Source organism: Theropithecus gelada, chromosome 16 (assembly GCF_003255815.1).
Source record: "Theropithecus gelada isolate Dixy chromosome 16, Tgel_1.0, whole genome shotgun sequence".
NCBI lineage: Eukaryota > Metazoa > Chordata > Mammalia > Primates > Cercopithecidae > Theropithecus > Theropithecus gelada.
The window spans coordinates 26,610,595-26,627,433 of NC_037684.1; the positions used below are offsets into that span (position 1 = coordinate 26,610,595).

The following is a 16,839-nucleotide window of genomic DNA, read 5'->3' on the forward strand; positions in this document are numbered from 1 at the left end:
AGCTGGGACTACAGGCGCCCGCCACCTCGCCCGGCTAGTTTTTTTGTATTTTTAGTAGAGACGGGGTTTCACCGTGTTAGCCAGGATGGTCTCGATCTCCTGACCTCGTGATCCGCCCGTCTCGGCCTCCCAAAGTGCTGGGATTACAGGCTTGAGCCACCGCGCCCGGCCCTTTTTTTTTTTTTTAAGAGACAGAGTCTCCATCTGTCTTCTAGGCTAGAGTACAGTGGCATGATCATAGCTCACTGCAATCTCAAACACTGGGCCTCAAGCAATCCTCCCACCTCAGCCTCCCAAAGCGCTGGGATTACAGGCATGAGCCATTGCTGACAGCCAACATTTGCTAAAAGTGATTTGAAGTTTTCATGGAAGTTTACCCTTAAATACTTCGGGAAGTTTTCTTATTACAATATTATGATCATAGGCTGGGTGCAGTGGCCACACCTATAATCCGAGTACTTTGGAAGGCCGAGGTGGGCGGATCACCTGAGGCCAAGAGTTCGAGAATAGCCTGGCCAACATGGTGAAACCCTGTCTCTACTAAAAATACAAAAACTAGCCAGGCATAGTGGCACGCCTGTAATCCCAGCTACTCAGGAGGCCGAGGCAGGAGAATAGCTTGAACGTGGGAAGCGGAGGCTGCAGTGAGCCAAGATCTCTCCACTGCACTCCAGCCTGGGCAGCATAGCGAGACTCACTCTAAAAAAAGAAAAGAAAAAAAATATATATATAAAAAAAAGATCATACCTCAGAAAATTACCCATTCCTTGATATCATCTAATATGTAGCCCATATTCAAATTTACCAACTTGTTCTCCAAAATGCTTTTTTTGTATTTGATTTGTTCCAACCAAGGTCTTTATTTATTTATTTATTTATTGGGACTGGGTCTTGCTTTGTCGCCCAGGTTTCTGGCACAATCAGAGCTCACAGCAACCTCAACCTCCAGGCCTCAGCCTCCTGAGTAGCTGGGATCACAGATGTGTGCCACCATACCCAACTAATTTATTTATTTATTTATTTATTTTTTTATTATACTTTAAGTTCTAGGGTACATGTGCACAACGTGCAGGTTTGTTACATATGTCATGTTGGTGTGCTGCACCCATTAACTCATCATTTACATTAGGTATATCTTATTTATTTATTTATTTTGGTAGAGATAGGGTCTTGCTCTGTTGCCCAGGCTGGTCTTGAACTCCTGGGCTCAAGCAATCCTCCTGCCTGGGTCTCCAAAAGTGCTGGGATTACAGGCATGAACCACTGTGCCCAGCCCCAACCAAAATCTAAATATAGCCTGCACTGCTTTTCGCTGTCTCTTAAGTCTCATTTAAATCTAGAATAACTTTTTCCCCCTTTGCCATTGACTGGGTGAACTGCTAAAGTATTTTAAGTAAATTACAGACATCATGTCCCACCTTCTAGATTTCTCTGATTGCTTCCTCGTGGTGTTGTTTATCCCGTATTTTCTGTAAACTGGAAATTAGATCTCCAGGCTTGATTAGCTTCAGGTTGACTATGCTGACAAAAACACTTTGTGGGTGAAGCTTCCTCCAACATATTGTGTTCCCTTGGGGTGTCCCTGATGCCTGAGCTTCACTGTTAGTGATATAATATTGATCAGTTGTTCCCCTTGGCGACAGCCAATCCCTCTATCAATAAATTGCATTTTTTGGCTGGGCAGGGTGGCTCACGCCTATAATCCCAGCACTTTGAGAGGCTGAGGCGGGTGGATCACTTGAGGTCAGGAGTTCGAGACCAGCCTGGCCAACATGGTGAAACCTCATCTCTACCAAAAATCCAAAAATCAGCTGGGCATGGTGGCATGCACCTGTAGTCCTAGCTACTCGGGAGGCTGAGGCAGGAGAATCTCTTAAACCTGGGAGGTGGAGGTTCGCAGTGAGCTGAGATCGTGCCACCGCACTCCAGCCTGGGCGACAGAGTGAGACTCTGTCTCTTAAAAAAAATAAATGAATAGAAGAAAACTCCTATTTTACAGATGAGGAAAACAGAGGTTCTGCCTCGTTCAGTCACTCGCCCCAGAAAGCAGCAAGAGATGGTTAAGACCTAAAGGATGGCAGTGGCCACAGGAACAGACAAGTTTTCGAAAAAGAATCAGCAGCATCTGCAAACAACTGGCTGTGTGTGGGAGGGAAACCAGAAGCCCTGGCAGAAGCAGAGACTTCCCTCACATCTCGGGTGGGACACAGGGAGACAGAGCAACTTGGGGGGAAGGTAATGAGCTCGGGCTCCAGGCTTCCCAGATGTCTCCAAACCGCTCTCTAGAGAAATGGTGTTTATAACATGACAATGTCTGTAATTTGGCTTCCGGCATGACTCGATAATTAGCTTAAGTTATCCCTCATTGGCGTTTTATTCAAAGCAAGGACACTCTTCCATTCATTCTGATGAGGCCTGCCTTCTGTGAGTGTTCCAGGGTAAGTGTGAACTGAGAGCTCTGCCTCTGTCTCTTTTGACTGAAGTGGGCTGGAGACTGAAGTCGGGGGTGGTTGAAGTGTCTGCTCACTGGGTTCAAGTCTGTCTCTGGGGCTTGAGGGTATGGGCTCCCCGTCGGACGGCAGGTGGGGGTGCTGAGACCTGCACATTCAAGGCCTAGCAGGAGTTTGGCCCAGAGATTGGTTTCCAGGAGGTGCGTGGAGGAGGCAGTGACCAGGAAGACGGGGGATTGATAGATCCCTTGGGAGGCAGGGCGGAGGACTGCGACCAAGAGGCTTCAGGCTGAACAAGGCTGTGCTCAGGGCAAATGGGAACGCTTTGGCGTTAGGACGCATTGACCAGGTAGATTCTGTGGGACTCACTGGCTGATTCAGAGAAGGAGTGAAGAAGACAGAGCTGAGAAGGCCCCCATGTCTTTGTCTCTGGAGAAAGTGGAGGCTAGTAGCTGAGGCGGGACCTAGAAGAGGAAGGGCGGGTCTGGGGTGGGGAGATGCGGAGCTTAGTTTTGGACTCAGGGAGTGGCCAGGGGAGATCTGGAAAAGGAGGCCTGGGACTGGAGAGGTGAGGACCAGGTCACAGGCACACAAGTCAAGGTTAAAGCCACAGACATGGATAAACTCTTCCAGGGGAAGCCAAGTGGATCCAGAAGTGGGCCCCGTGGGAGGGGCAGGGCAAAAGGACCCTCGTGAAGGTGGCTGGGAAAGGAAGAGTGAGACTCGAGGGCAAGGGAAAGGGGGTTTTCAGAGGAGGATGGTCATGGGGACCAAATGCCATGCACAGGGTAGGCAGGACAGTGTTTAAGGAGCTACTGACCTTAGTGATTCTGAAGCCTTAGGAGACTCCAGCTTCTCAGCAAAAACAGAGAAACGAAAGGACTCACTTGGAGTCAGAGCCCTGTGGGCCAAGAAGCAGAAAGTATAATACAATTGTCTCTCAGCCCGGAATAAGCACAGGAAACAGCACCTACTGGGTGCTACCAGTGTAGCCACAGAGAGTGACCCCTGCTAGCCTCTGGCTACTTGCTCCTCAGAACAGATCAGGAGGGCATCAGATTGGCACAGCTTGGGCCATATGTCCACATCTTGGCTGCCCAGGGCTTGAAGATGGAGGCTCAGAATTCCTTCCTTCAGTTCTTTCTGTGAATATTTACTGAGAACCTAGAATGCGCCAGGCACAGTTCTAGGCCCTGGAATACAGCAGCGAAATCCACAAACATCCCTGTCTTCATGGCACTCACACCCGAGGGGAAAGAATGGCAACAACCCACAGACACAAATGTGGAACTAATGTAAAAGCTGAAGGACAAAGGGAAAGTATAAGGAAGATGGGGAGTATGGGGGCAGCAGGGGAACAGGGTGCAGTTTTTTGGTTTGTTTTTTCTTTTGAGACGGAGTTTCGCTCTTGTTGCCCAGGCTGGAGTGCAATGGCGTGACCTTGGCTCACTGAAACCTCCGCCTCCCGAGTTCAAGAGATTCTCCTGCCCCAGCCTCCCAAGTAGTTGGGATTACAGGTGCCTGCCACCATGCCCAGCTAATTTCTTTGTATTGTTAGTAGAGATGGGGTTTCACCATGTTGGCCAGGCTGGTCTTAAACTCCTGACCTCAGGTGATCCGCCCACCTCAGCCTCCCAAAGTGCTGGGATTACAGGGATGAGCCACTGCGCCCCGCCCAGGGTGCAGTTTTAAATCGGGTGGTCCTGTAGGACTTGGTGGCTCACACCTGTAATCCCAGCACTTTGGGAGGCTGACGTGGGTAGATCGTTTGAGCCCAGGAGTTCAAGACCAGCTGGGCAATATGGTGAACCCCGTCTCTACAAAAAATGCAAAAATTAGCCTGGCATGGTGGCGCATGCCTGTAGTCCCAACTACTCAGGGGGCTGAGCTGGAAGGATCACCTCAGCCCAGGGAGGTCAAGGCTGCAGTGAGCCGAGACTGTGCCACTGCATTCAAGTGTGGGTGACAGAGTAAGACCCTGTCTCAAAAAAATTAATTCACTAAAAATTAGTAAATAAATAGGATGGTCCAGAAAAGCCTAATCGAGAAGGGAGGAGCATGCCAGGAAGCAGCAAGGAAGCTGGTAACCAGAGGATGGGGGTTGGGATGGAATGGAGAAGAGGCTGGAGGGATTGGGACAGTAGGTTGCATAGGACCCTGTAGTCCCCTGGAAGGACTTGGGCTTCTCTTTGGTTTTTGGTTTTTGGCAGAGTCTCACTCTGTCGCCCAGGTTAGAGGGCAGTGGTGTGATCTTGGGCCATTGCAACCTCTATCTCTGAGGTTCAAGGGATCCTCCTGCCTCAGCCTCCCAAGTAGCTGGGATTACAGGTGTGTGCTACCACGCCCAGCTAATTTTTTTATATTTTTAATAGAGACAGGGTTTCATCGTGTTGCCCAGGCTAGTCTGGAACTCCTGACCTCAAGTGATCTGCCTGCCTTGACCTCCCAAACTGCTGGGATTACAGGCGTGAGCCACAGTGCCTAGACCTCAGGCTTCCTTTTGAATACCATGAGAACACCTGGGGGACTCTGAGCCCAGAGGTGACCTGATCATCTTACAGCTTAATAGGATCACTCTGGCCACTGTGTAGGGAATAAATGGCAGGGCCAAGGATGGAGGCAGGGAGACCAGTTAGGAGGTGACCACAGTAATCCAGGGGAGAAAATGACGGGGGAGATGGTGGCAAGTCATCACATTCTGCACATATTTTGAAGGTAGAGCAGACAGGATTTGCTGACAGAATGGATGTGGGAGAGGAGTCAGGAATGATTCTAAGGTTTTCAGCCTGAACAATAAGAAAGATGGAATTGCCATCAGTTGAGAAGGAAAAGGCTGTGGATGAAGTGGTGGGTGTAGGATGGGAGGGGGGAAACAAGGGTAGATCCAGCGTTCCAGGACAGATCACCCAATGGGGCACTCCCCTGACCTAGGAAGGGGGACACGGGACAGCCACAACCTCCAGCAAATGCCCAGGACAGGTGGTTCCTGGTGACCTGCGGCAGAGCAATTCCAGCAGGGTGAGGAGGAACCAGAGAGCTAAGTGTGCTGCACACGTGCAGGCTGTCCTTGGTCTCCTGACTTATGAAGCAGAGCAGAGGGATCTGGGAGACACAGAGGGTGGTGGCCTGAGCCCATGTGGAGGCTGCCAGGAAGAGGCAGGAGAGGGAGAGAGTGCAGATCAGGATAAAGAGTCTCCACACGGGGGAGGAGACATGGATCCCAGCCAAGGCTTGGCTGCAAAAGCACAGGGTCAGGCTCAAGGCACTGAGGGCCTGGACCAGCGTCAGGGAACAGGGGGAAAGGATCCAGAGACATTTGCACAGCAGAGATGGCCAGGAAGCTGCTGGAGAGTAGGAGGAGTCAGGCGCAACTCCAGGATTTTGAATCCCAACTTCTGCTAGCATCCTGAAGGCCTCTGTCCCCCTCTAAGTCCAGGCTTACCAAGGCCTGCTGCACCCTGGAGTCCTCAGTTCTCTGAGCACCGCCCCATACCTAATTCTAAATCCACACCGCTGCTTTCTCTGCTTTCGTTGCAGGCCACAGTCAGAGGACACTGTTTGCTTGCTGTTCCCAATGCCCTCGGGCCCCTCTATCCTACAGCTGGGTGGTATGGCTCCTTCTCCTGCCCTCCACCAGAGCCCCCATCTCAGCAATGACTTTGCTTTCTGTCTCAGAGAAAAACACAGTGCTGAGCGGGGGAAGCTGAGCACAAAAGAGCACAAAAGAGAACCTCTTAGGAGGTTCTAGAAGCAGTGACACTCACCTACTGTGACCTGCAGTGATAGAAATCAGATCAGTGCTGTCTGCGGCCAAGGGACTGATTGCAATGGGATAGGAAGAAACTTTCCAAAGGGATGGAAATGTTCTATATCTCTAGGGGGTGGTGGTTGCACACCTGTATACACTGGTCAAACGTCATCACCTGTACATTGAAAATGTGTGCATTTTATTATATGTAAATTATACCATAATAAAGTTTATTTTATTTTATTTTATTTTATTTTATTTTATTTTGAGACAGAATTTCACTCTTGTTACCCAGGCTGGAGTGCGATGGTGTGATCTCGGTTCACTGCAACCTCTGCTTCCCGGGTTCAAACGACTCTCCTGCCTCAGCCTCCCGAGTAGCTGGGATTACAGGTGCACGCCACCATACCCGGCTAATTTTTATATTTTTAGTAGACACGGAGTTTCGTCATATTGGTCAGGCTGGTCCCGAACTCCTGACCTCAGGTGATTCACCCACCTTGGCCTCCCAAAGTGCTGGGATTACAGGCGTGAGCCACCGAGTCCAGCCTAATAAAGTTGATTTTAAAAATAGAGAACTAAATTTTTTTTTTTTTTTTTTTGAGACGGAGTCTGGCTCTGTCGCCCAGGCTGGAGTGCTGTGGCCGGATCTCAGCTCACTGCAAGCTCCGCCTCCCGGGTTTACGCCATTCTCCTGCCTCAGCCTCCGGAGTAGCTGGGACTACAGGAGCCCGCCACCTCGCCCGGCTAGTTTTTTGTATTTTTTAGTAGAGACGGGGTTTCACCGTGTTAGCCAGGATGGTCTCGATCTCCCGACCTCGTGATCCGCCCGTCTCGGCCTCCCAAAGTGCTGGGATTACAAGCTTGAGCCACCGCGCCCGGCCAACTAAATATTTTTTTTAAGACAGGGTCTCACCCTGTCACCCAGGCTGGAGTGCAGCAGTAGGATCATGACTCACTGCAGACTTGACCTCCCAGGTTCAAGAGATCCCCCCACCTCAGCCTCTCAAGTAGCTGGGACTACAAGTACCCACCACCATGCCCAGCTAATTTTTAAATTTTTTGTAGAGACAGGGTCTCATTATGTTGCCCAGGCTGGTCTCAAACTCCTGGGCTCAAGTGATTCCTCCTGCCTTGTGCTCTCAAAGTACCTGGCCTAAAAAAAGACAGAGTATTGCTCTGTTGCCTAGGCTGGAGTGCAGTGGCACGATCTCAGCTCACTACAACTTCCGCCTCCCAAGTTCAAGCAATTCTTGTGCCTCAGCCTCCCGAGTATCTGGGATTACAGAGGTGCACCACCACACCCAGCTAATTTTTGTATTTTTAGTAGAGACAAGGTTTCACCATGTTGGCCAGGCTGGTCTCGAACTCCTGGCCTCAAGTGATCCACCTGTCTTGGCCTCCAAAAGAGCTGAGATTACAGGTATGAACCACCATGCTTGGCCTTAAAACATTTTTTTAGGGCTGGGCACGGTGGGTGGCTCACGTCTGTAAACCCAGCACTTTGGGAGGCCGAGGCAGGCAGATCACAAGGTCAGGAGACCAGCCTGGCCAATATGGTAAAACCCTGTCTCGACTAAAAATACAAAAATTAGCCAGACATGGTGGCAGGTGCCTGTAGTCCCAGCTACTCAGGAAGCTGAGGCAGGAGGATCACTTGAACCTGGGAGGCAGAGGTTGCAGAGAGCTGAGATCTCATCACCGCACTCCAGCCTGGGCGACAGAGCGAGACTCCGTCTCAAAAAAAAAAAAAAAAAGTTTTTAAAGAGAAAATAACAGTCTATCCAGCAGAAAAATCCTGTACACACATACACACACACACACACTCATCTCACACATACACACACACACGCCAATCTGTCCACATCCTTTGCTTCCGCCCTTCTCTCTGGCACGGCAGAGCGCCTCATCTTGTCCATGAAAGCTATCACACCTGAGACTGTTCCCCCTAAAAAGAATTCATGCCACCCTTCCTCTGACCTTGTATCCATCTCCCCTGCTGTCCTCCCAGCCCAGCCCCTAGGAAGGATGGGCTATATTCCCCTTCACCATGCTGGATCAGTCACCCCTCTCTGAGACACCTGCCTTGCAGGGACACTCCCTCTCTCCTTTCTGTCTTCTCTCAGGTTCCTAGGACCCCATTTGCTTGTATCCAGTGATGGAGGGAGAGTTTCAGGCTCTCCCTCCATGTCTGGATACTCCTTCTCATGCTCCCAGCCTGGTTCCTCTCCCTCCTCAGTGCTGGCATTCCCTGGGCTGCTGGCCCTGGCCTTCTGCTTTCCGCTCTGCACCTGCACAGCCTCCCGTCATGATCTCACCTGCTCCAGGGCTTCAGTTACCATCTATTGCTGACAATGCTCAAAGACACCTCTGAATTTTTTTCAGAGTATCAAGAATATGGCAGAAGAGGTAGACACAGGCTATATGACATAGGCTTCAGAAGCAGTTTCTAATTTTTAATATGATACGTACACTCAACCCCCTTCTGGGACAGTCCACTGGACCTCAGGCTCAGCAAGCCCCAAACTGAACTCATCAGCCCTTTGCCAGCCCTGCTCTTCCTCCCTTCCTCAGGATTCCAGCTTCAGGCAGAAACCTGGGAGTCATCCTCTTACTCTATGACTGCCAATTGTCAATTATCCCCTTCCCTTGATTTCACCCTCTAAAACTCCCCCTTCTCCAATCCCTCGGACACTCCCAGAGAGGTTCGAGCATTCATTCATTCAATAAGTGTTAGCTGAGCACCTACTCTGTGCCAGACACTGATCCCGATGCTCAAACACAACACATAAAAATCAGTGCCCTACAGAGCTTCCCTTCTAGCACCTTCAGTAATTTCAAAAGTGGCTCCATCTTTCATTCTAACCCCTCTAACTGCCTGCTCTTCTGTGGCCACAGCAAAAGTCACCAATGTGCATCTGCTCAGCATCTTCCATGTGACCTCATCCTCGTGGGATCAAGCCTGGGCCATGTGTGAGGTGTCCTGATCCCCTTCCTCCTGTCTTCTCTCATCTTCCCTTCCTCCCCCACCAAATACTTGTACCCTCTAAACATGGTGGACTCCCTCTGCAGGTGGTCCATCCCCAGGTATAAGGCATATTCTACTGCCTGTCCGGCAGCCTTCCCCTCAACCCCAAGCACCTGCAGGACCACAGCTGCTCTTATCCTTCCTGCAGTATCAGTGCCTGGCCCATTATCTGGCACACAGTTGGGGTCAGCAAATGGTAACTGATTACATAGATGACAGTGAATTAACAGTAGTGTCACACAGATAGAGTCTTGGGGAACAGGGAAACATGAGTTCTGAATTAGCCCCAGAACACCTCCCTGATTGATAATTTAGACCAACCCCTTGGACACCTAGTTAAAAGCAGGGTGCCAGCTGGGCACGGTGGCTTACACCTGTAATCCTAGCACTTTGGGAGGCTGAGGCAGGAGGATTTGCCTGAGCTGAGTCAAGATCAGCCCAGGCAAGGCGTGGTGGTTTATGCCTGTAATCCCAGCACTTTGGGAAGCCAAGGTGGGCAGATCACGGAGTCAGGAGTTGAAGACCAGCATGGCCAACATGGTGAAACCCCATTTCTACTAAAACAAACAAACAAACAAACAAACAAACAAATTAGCCAGGGCTGGGCATGGTGGCTCATGCACTTTGGGAGGCCAAGGCAGGTGGATCACCTGAGGTCGGGAGTTTGAGAACAATCTGACCAACATGGAGAAACCCCATCTCTACTAAAAATACAAAATTAGCCAGGCGTGGTGGCGCATGCCTGTAATCCCAGCTACTCAGGAGGTTGAGGCAGGAGAATCGCTTGAACCTGGGAGGTGGAGGTTGCAGTGAGCTGAGATCATGCCATTGCACTCCAGCCTGGGCAACAAGAGTGAAACTCTGTCTCAAAAAAAAAAAAAGTGAGGTGCAAATCCTACTTTTGCACCCACTGCTCTTTCCTCGCCCTAGAAATTTCCACAGGAGCACAGTCATCAACCTACAGAATGTTAACACCCAGGGGACTTTCAAGATCTGGTCACCTGACCAAACACCAGAGAGGGTGACTGCTTTGCCCAAGGTCACGCTGCTGGTTAGGGGTAGGGCTGGGACTAGAGTCCGAGTAGCTCTGTAAAATGGCAACAAGAATAGAACCTATCTTAGTCTTGTTGCAGGGAGTATATTACATGCTTAGCACATTGCTTGGCACATAATAAACTCTCACCGAATGGGGAGCTGTTGCTGTTATTGTTGCTATTGTCATCATCTACATCATGGGTGTCCAGCCTTGCCTCCAAGTTCCTTGCCTCCTGATCCTCCCATCCCCCTAGTGCTATTCTCCACTATTTCCTCCCTTTCCTCCCAATCCATGATTTCCTCCCTTCTCCCCTCCCAATTCATGTTTGACCCACTGCAGTCAGCCTCCACCACCACCAGTGCCTGGAACCTTCCAGGCTAAGGTCACCAGGGACCCCCTCCTTGTAGAACCCTTCCCTCCCTCGACCTCTCAATGGCATGTGACCCTAGCATTGCTTCCTCCTTAAATGTCCTTGACTTCTATAACATAAACTGTCCTGCTGCTCAGGACATCCGGCTCTCCCTCTCACCTCTGCTGACCCAGACACAAATAGTCAACTGCCTACTGGGCATCACCACCTCTTGTGCCATAGGCACCCAACGTCAGCACATCCAAAGCAGTTTGTTACCAGCTCCATCAATCCACCCTGCTCCTGGGTTCTATTGTTCAGTGCACAGACGGACCCCATCCACCAAATACCTTAGACTGCACCAGGCAAGACTGAGGGGAGGACTCCCAGAGGTACAGCCTAGAGGATGGATTTGGTGGATGGGGTTCATCTGAACATCCTTCTTAACATCCTACCTTTTTTGTTTGTTTGTTTGTGTGTTTGAGATGGAGTCTTGCTCTGTTGCCCAGGCTAGAGTGCAATGGCGCAATCTCGGCTCACTGCACCCTCCGCCTCCTGGGTTCAAGCAATTCTCCTGCCTCAGCTTCTCGAGTCGCTGGAATTACAGGCATGCGCCACCATGCCCTGCTAATTCTTTTTTTTTTTTTCTTGAGACAGAGTTTCACTCTTGTCATCCAGGGAGTGCAGCGGCACGATCTTGGCTCACTACAACCTTTGCCTCCAGGGTTCAAGCAATTCTCTGCCTCAGCCTTCTCAGTAGCTGGGATTACAGGTGCCTGTCACCATGCTTAGCTAATTTTTGTATTTTTAGTAGAGACGGGGTTTCACCATCTTGGCCAGGCTGGTCTTGAACTCCTCACCTCGTGATCCACCCGCCTCACACTCCCAAAGTGCTGGGATTACAGGCGTTAGCCACCACGCCTGGCCACCTCTGCGCCTTTGAACATGCTGTTCCCCTTGCCTGGAATGCTCTTCTGCCCCTTAACAGCCTGCAAACTCTCCCTCACCCACTTGGTCCCAGTTCAGGCCTTCCCTGACCCCATAAACTCAGCTACTTCCTCCCTGCGGTATCAGCACCATTCATAGCACTGTCATAGCCCTTTTCACCCTGAAGTGAATAATTCCCTATGTCTATCACCCTCACTAGCTATCTGTGTACCTCCCATGTGTCTCCATGTATCTGTTAACACTTTCTTATGTCTATCATCCCCAGGTGCTATCTGTGTATCTCCCATGGCCAGCCCATAATGATTCAGTGAGTTTCTGCTGAAAGACCAAATAATTAAACTTTTTCAACTTCTGTCCTGATGGTAACTATAAGAGGAGGGATGAAGATTAGGTTGTAAGGCCGGGTTTGGCCGGGCGCGGTGGCTCAAGCCTGTAATCCCAGCACTTTGGGAGGCCGAGACGGGCGGATCACAAGGTCAGGAGATCGAGACCATCCTGGCTAACACGGCGAAACCCCGTCTCTACTAAAAACACAAAAAATTAGCCGGGCGAGGTGGCGGCGCCTGTGGTCCCAGCTACTCGGGAGGCTGAGGCAGGAGAATAGCGTGAACCCAGGAGGCGGAGCTTGCAGTGAGCTGAGATCTGGCCACTGCACTCCAGCCTGGGCAACAGAGCGAGACTCCGTCTCAAAAAAAAAAAAAAAAAAAAAAGGCCGGGCATGGTGGCTCACACCTGTAATTCCAGCACTTTGGGAGGCTGAAGCAGAGGGATCACGAGGTCAGGAGATAGAGACTATCCTGGCTAACACGGTGAAACCCCGTCTATACTAAAAATACAAAAAATTAGCCGGGCGTGGTGGCACGAGCCTGTGGTCCCAGCTACTCGGGAGGCTGAGGCAGAAGAATCTCTTGAACCCAGAAGGTGGAGGTTGCAGTGGGCCGAGATCACATCACTGCACTCCAGCCTGGGTGCCAGAGCAAGACTCTGTCTCAAAAAAAAAAAAAAAAAAAAAGATTAGGCTGTAAGAGGAACTGGTAAAGTGGAACATAGCAGGGCAAATGTGCTAGTCATGTGTCATCGCTTACCCTGGAAATTTCCCCAGGAGCAGAGTCATCAACTTATAGAATGTTACCACAAAGGGGACTTTCAAGATCTGGTCACCTGACCAAATACCAGAGAGGGTGACTGCTTTGCCCAAGGTCACACTGCTGGTTAGGGGCAAGGCTGGGACTAGGGTCCATGCAGCTCTGGAAAAAGTTTGGGTAGATACTACCTCATCCCATGAACTTGTTCCCTTCCTACCCATCCTATCTCCCTAAAGGAGGTCCCTGATGCTCTAACATGGTCGGGGAACTACCTGGGCTCACTCACAGCTCTTGAAGCACTTGCTAGGACCTTGGCCAGGTGGAGTTACCAAAATCCTGTAGACTGAGGTAAGGCGGGTGTGGAGGGGAATCCAACTATCACCATTTTAGCGATTGGCAAACTGAGGCTGCTAGCTAATGGCAGAGGGCAAGATTTGATATTAAGCACTGTGTTCTTCCTGTAGAAAGACCTGAAAAGCCCAAACTCCCACATATGCAGAGTCACTATTTACAATAATCATGACTGCTGACTTCCTAATGTCAGGGAAATCCCCTCACTCCCACCAGTTCCTCCTGAAACTGAGCCTCCCTCCATCTCGCACAGGGTGACTTAGGAAACAAACTGTACACCCACCCTCCTAAGCCACCCAGGCCTACTGGATAGATCGCCTCCGAGTCATACCCTTTAATGGGGAAAGCACCCTTCTTTGTGCCGGGCACTTGACATCGTCACTGCTCATATCAGCCCTGAGGTTGGTACTACAGTCTGCGATGGGGAAACTGAGGGTCGCAGATAAGTCACTACTAATCCATGGTCAAAGCAAGAAAGTGGCAGGGTTGGGACTCGAACTTAGGTCTGCCTGACTCTAGTGGGTCCCCGCTCGGGCAGGAGGCCCTCCCAGCTGAAGCCTTTCGCTGGCTGGACTACCTGGGGGAAAGTGACTTAACCTCTTCGAACCTCCCCCAGGTCAGAAGCTTTGGTTTTAGGGGAGAAAATGGTGTGCAAACGAGACGCGAAGGAAACGCAAACCCTCGGGCGTTAGCGCAGCCTCTTCCCCGAGCCCTGGTCTGTCTAATGGCCCAGAGGGAGAGGTCGTACCCCCGACCCCTGGCACCTGCGAAACCAAGCGCCCGGTCGGCTGGCAGAAGCTAAACCTCAACATCCTTCAGCCTCCCCCGCCTGATTCCCGGAACCGGCGAGCCAGGCTTCGCGGAAACTTGCCCCGCGGCAGCCGCCTCGGGCCCCGGGACCGCCCCGACCGCAGCCCGCAGCTCCGGGCCGGGAGGTGCGGGCCGGCGCGGTCGGGCCCGAGCAGCAGCGCGACGCGCGCTTCCGCCCCGCTCGGCTCCGGCGGCGGCCGCGGCGGCCCCACAATCCCCTTCTGGCTCCGGGGACGGGCGGGGCGGGGCGAGCGGGCGGAAATAATTTTCTGTTTGGTCGTCTCTGCCCCAGTCCCTTCGCCGCGGGACGCGCGAGACGGGAGAAGATGCGGGAGGCGGGAAGCAGGAGCGGGAGCGCGCGGCCCCGGCACGCATAGGGCGGCGGAGAGGGCGCGAGCAGGGATTGAGCACCTACTGTGTGCCTTCACGCCTTACAAAAGGATTTTCGTTCGGTGTTCGGTACAGCCCCTGTCCAGGGGTACTAACGCCCCATTTACAGAGGGACAAGCCGGATTTCGGAAAGGGGAAGTCACTCGCCGAAAGTCCCACCGCCAGGGTGTGCGTGACACCCCAAAGCAGTGCTCAGTTAGTCCGGGGAGAGCGCGATGAACTTGAACCACTTGTTGGCTGGTTCCTGCTCTTGCTTGTTTTTTGCGGATCGGCACACAGTGGGCGCTCAGGAAAATAAATGATGGAAGCTTGAGATTGAATTTGACAGCTCGACCCTGGGTACTCGCCACGAATCCAGCCCAGCCCGCGGGGCACCGGGTTTCTCCAGAACTCGCAGGGAGCATTTGCGGATGGGCCGGTAGAGGAGGCTCAGACATCCCAGCTCCGCACCCGCTCTCGACCAACGCGTGGTGGCGGAACCCCTGTCGTAGCGGGGCACAGAATGGGTTCAAGTCCCGACTCTGCCAATTTCAGGCTGAGTGACTTTGGGCGAATCACTTCTTCCCGTCGAAACCTCAGTTGCTCCATTCACAAAATGGGAGATATGAACACCCACCCTAAAAGGGTGTGGGTAGGATTAAACGAAACAATGTTCCTAAAACGCTAAACTTACAAGTGTTGTCTCCCGTCCAACCCATAAACTTAGGCGACAAACCCGGCGCGGGGTGACCTGAGACAAAGGCTTCCTGGTCCCCGTCTCCAGGTCGTCCACCCCTAGGGCGTAGGCACCTTTTAGTAACCCCCGTCCGGCGAAACCTGAAACTGCGCCCACCTTTGCAGCGGTGGGTCCCAAAAGCAAATATTCAAATATTCTGAAACTCGTGCATGATTTAGGACTGACATTTTTACGTTTAACATTCTTGCAGTTTTATTCTTGCTAGTAAAGGTAATTCGTTAGAAACCCCTAAGTGCAGTTTCTCCTCTGTGTCTTGTTTAACTTTTCATGTTAGCGAAATTTACAAATTTGACCAAGGAACCGGAGCGCGGCAGTCCTCGCCGGGATCCCGGCCATCGCAATAATCTGGCTCTCGGCCCCTACTCCCAGGCACGGAGGTCAAAGAGACCGGCTTCCCCTACACCGCCCTGTGTAGATGTAGCCTCTTCGTCCCGGCAGCCCTCCGAGATTCCCTGTGTCCACCGGAGCGAGGGGAGATGGGGGGCTGCAGCCCAGAACTCAGCTTCCCCGACCTCCCCACAATCCCGCCTCTCCGGGATTAAGGGAGTAAATCCCTGACGCCAAAGACCAGGTCAAGGACAAGTTCTCCCCCGCCCTACTCCCCCCTCCTGGGCGGGGATTCACCTCCCTTCCCGGATGAAAGGTACTAAAGAGCCGACGGGGGGCCGCGGCGGGCCCCAGGCCCTTGATGTTCCGGTTGAACAGGTGCTGGTGAAAAGGAGGCGGACCCGGCGGAAGAGTCTGCCAGGGGGCAGTGCACCGAAGGGGGGGCGACCTCCTCCACCGCCAGTCCCCCGGCCCGTCTTCCCTTCTCCTCTCTGTTTGCCCCTCCCCCGCAGGAAGCGTTCCCGGCCTCGAGGTCTTTGAAGTGTCGTTGAAGCCCCCAGGGCTGCCTTCTCCCCTACGCCACCCGAACTCCCGCTGTGGGGGGCGGGTGACCTTTAGTCCCACGAGCGTCGCCCCCCTTTAGGAAGTTTTTGGGGGGTCAGATCTCATCCCCCTCTTGCCCACACAGGTCTTGGGAAGAAGCGTTTGGGCCGACGCCCCTCACTTCTCTCCCAGACCCAACTGCAGGGACTTTAGTCCTCTGGAGTGCTGCGTGTGAGTTACGCTGTGTGTCTGTGCGCGTGCCTAGAGGTCAAGTGTAACTGGTGTTCGTGAGCACTTCGTGGTTGCGGGTCTCTAACGTGGGTCTCTAAGCGCGCGCGCGGGGCTGGAGCGGAGGTTCGTGTCTCTGGGAGGGTCAGTGGTGTGACTGAAGCTGGGAGTTAGCTCGTGTCTGTGGGTGCCTCGGTGTGTGTCTCTGGGGCTCCGAGTCCCTGTGCGTGCGTGTGTGTCTGTGAACCCGACAGGAAGCTCCCCGAGGGCAGGAATGTGTTTTGCTCTCTACTCGATCCCAGCGACTGGCAACGAGCGTTTAATAAATATCTGTTGAATGAATAAGTGTCTGCGTGTGACAGCGTCTGCCCTCCAGAGTGGCCTCCGGGAAAAGGGCCCGAGGGCGGCCATCCAAAAAGACCCCCAGACACGGGGTGGGGCGGGGGCGAACAGCCCGCGTCGCTCCCATTCCTCCTAGCGCCCCTTCCCCCGGTCTCCACCCCCAAGTTTCCCTGGGGCTGAAGAACCCACCCAGAGACGAAGACTTGGTGGAGGGGGCTGGAGACTCGGGACCCGGGGCCCGAGACGGGAGGGCGGGCAGAGGGAGGGCTCGGGAGCGACGACCCAGAGCCCTAAAACGAAAAAGAAAGCAGGCAAAGCAGCACGGAACGAACGAGCGAAAAGCTCCCTACCAAGCCAGGCTTTGTTCCCTGAACCTAAGACTTTACCCGGCGGCTGGCGGCGGGCGGGCCGGGAGCGAGCGAGCGGAGGCGCGCGGCCATGGCTGCCGCGGCCGGGCAGGGGGGCCGG

The 16,839-nt window shown here is 52.7% G+C and overlaps 1 long non-coding RNA gene across 1 annotated transcript in view; it reads right to left on the bottom strand.

Moving 5' to 3' along the window:
* Positions 1-15,112: 15,112 nt before the first annotated feature.
* The window catches only part of LOC112608938, a 3,176-nt gene continuing 1,449 nt past the window's right edge, over positions 15,113-16,839 (bottom strand). The window contains exon 2 of the long non-coding RNA XR_003116138.1: positions 15,113-15,383. This is a non-coding gene — a long non-coding RNA (uncharacterized LOC112608938). The remainder of the gene's footprint in view (positions 15,384-16,839) is intronic.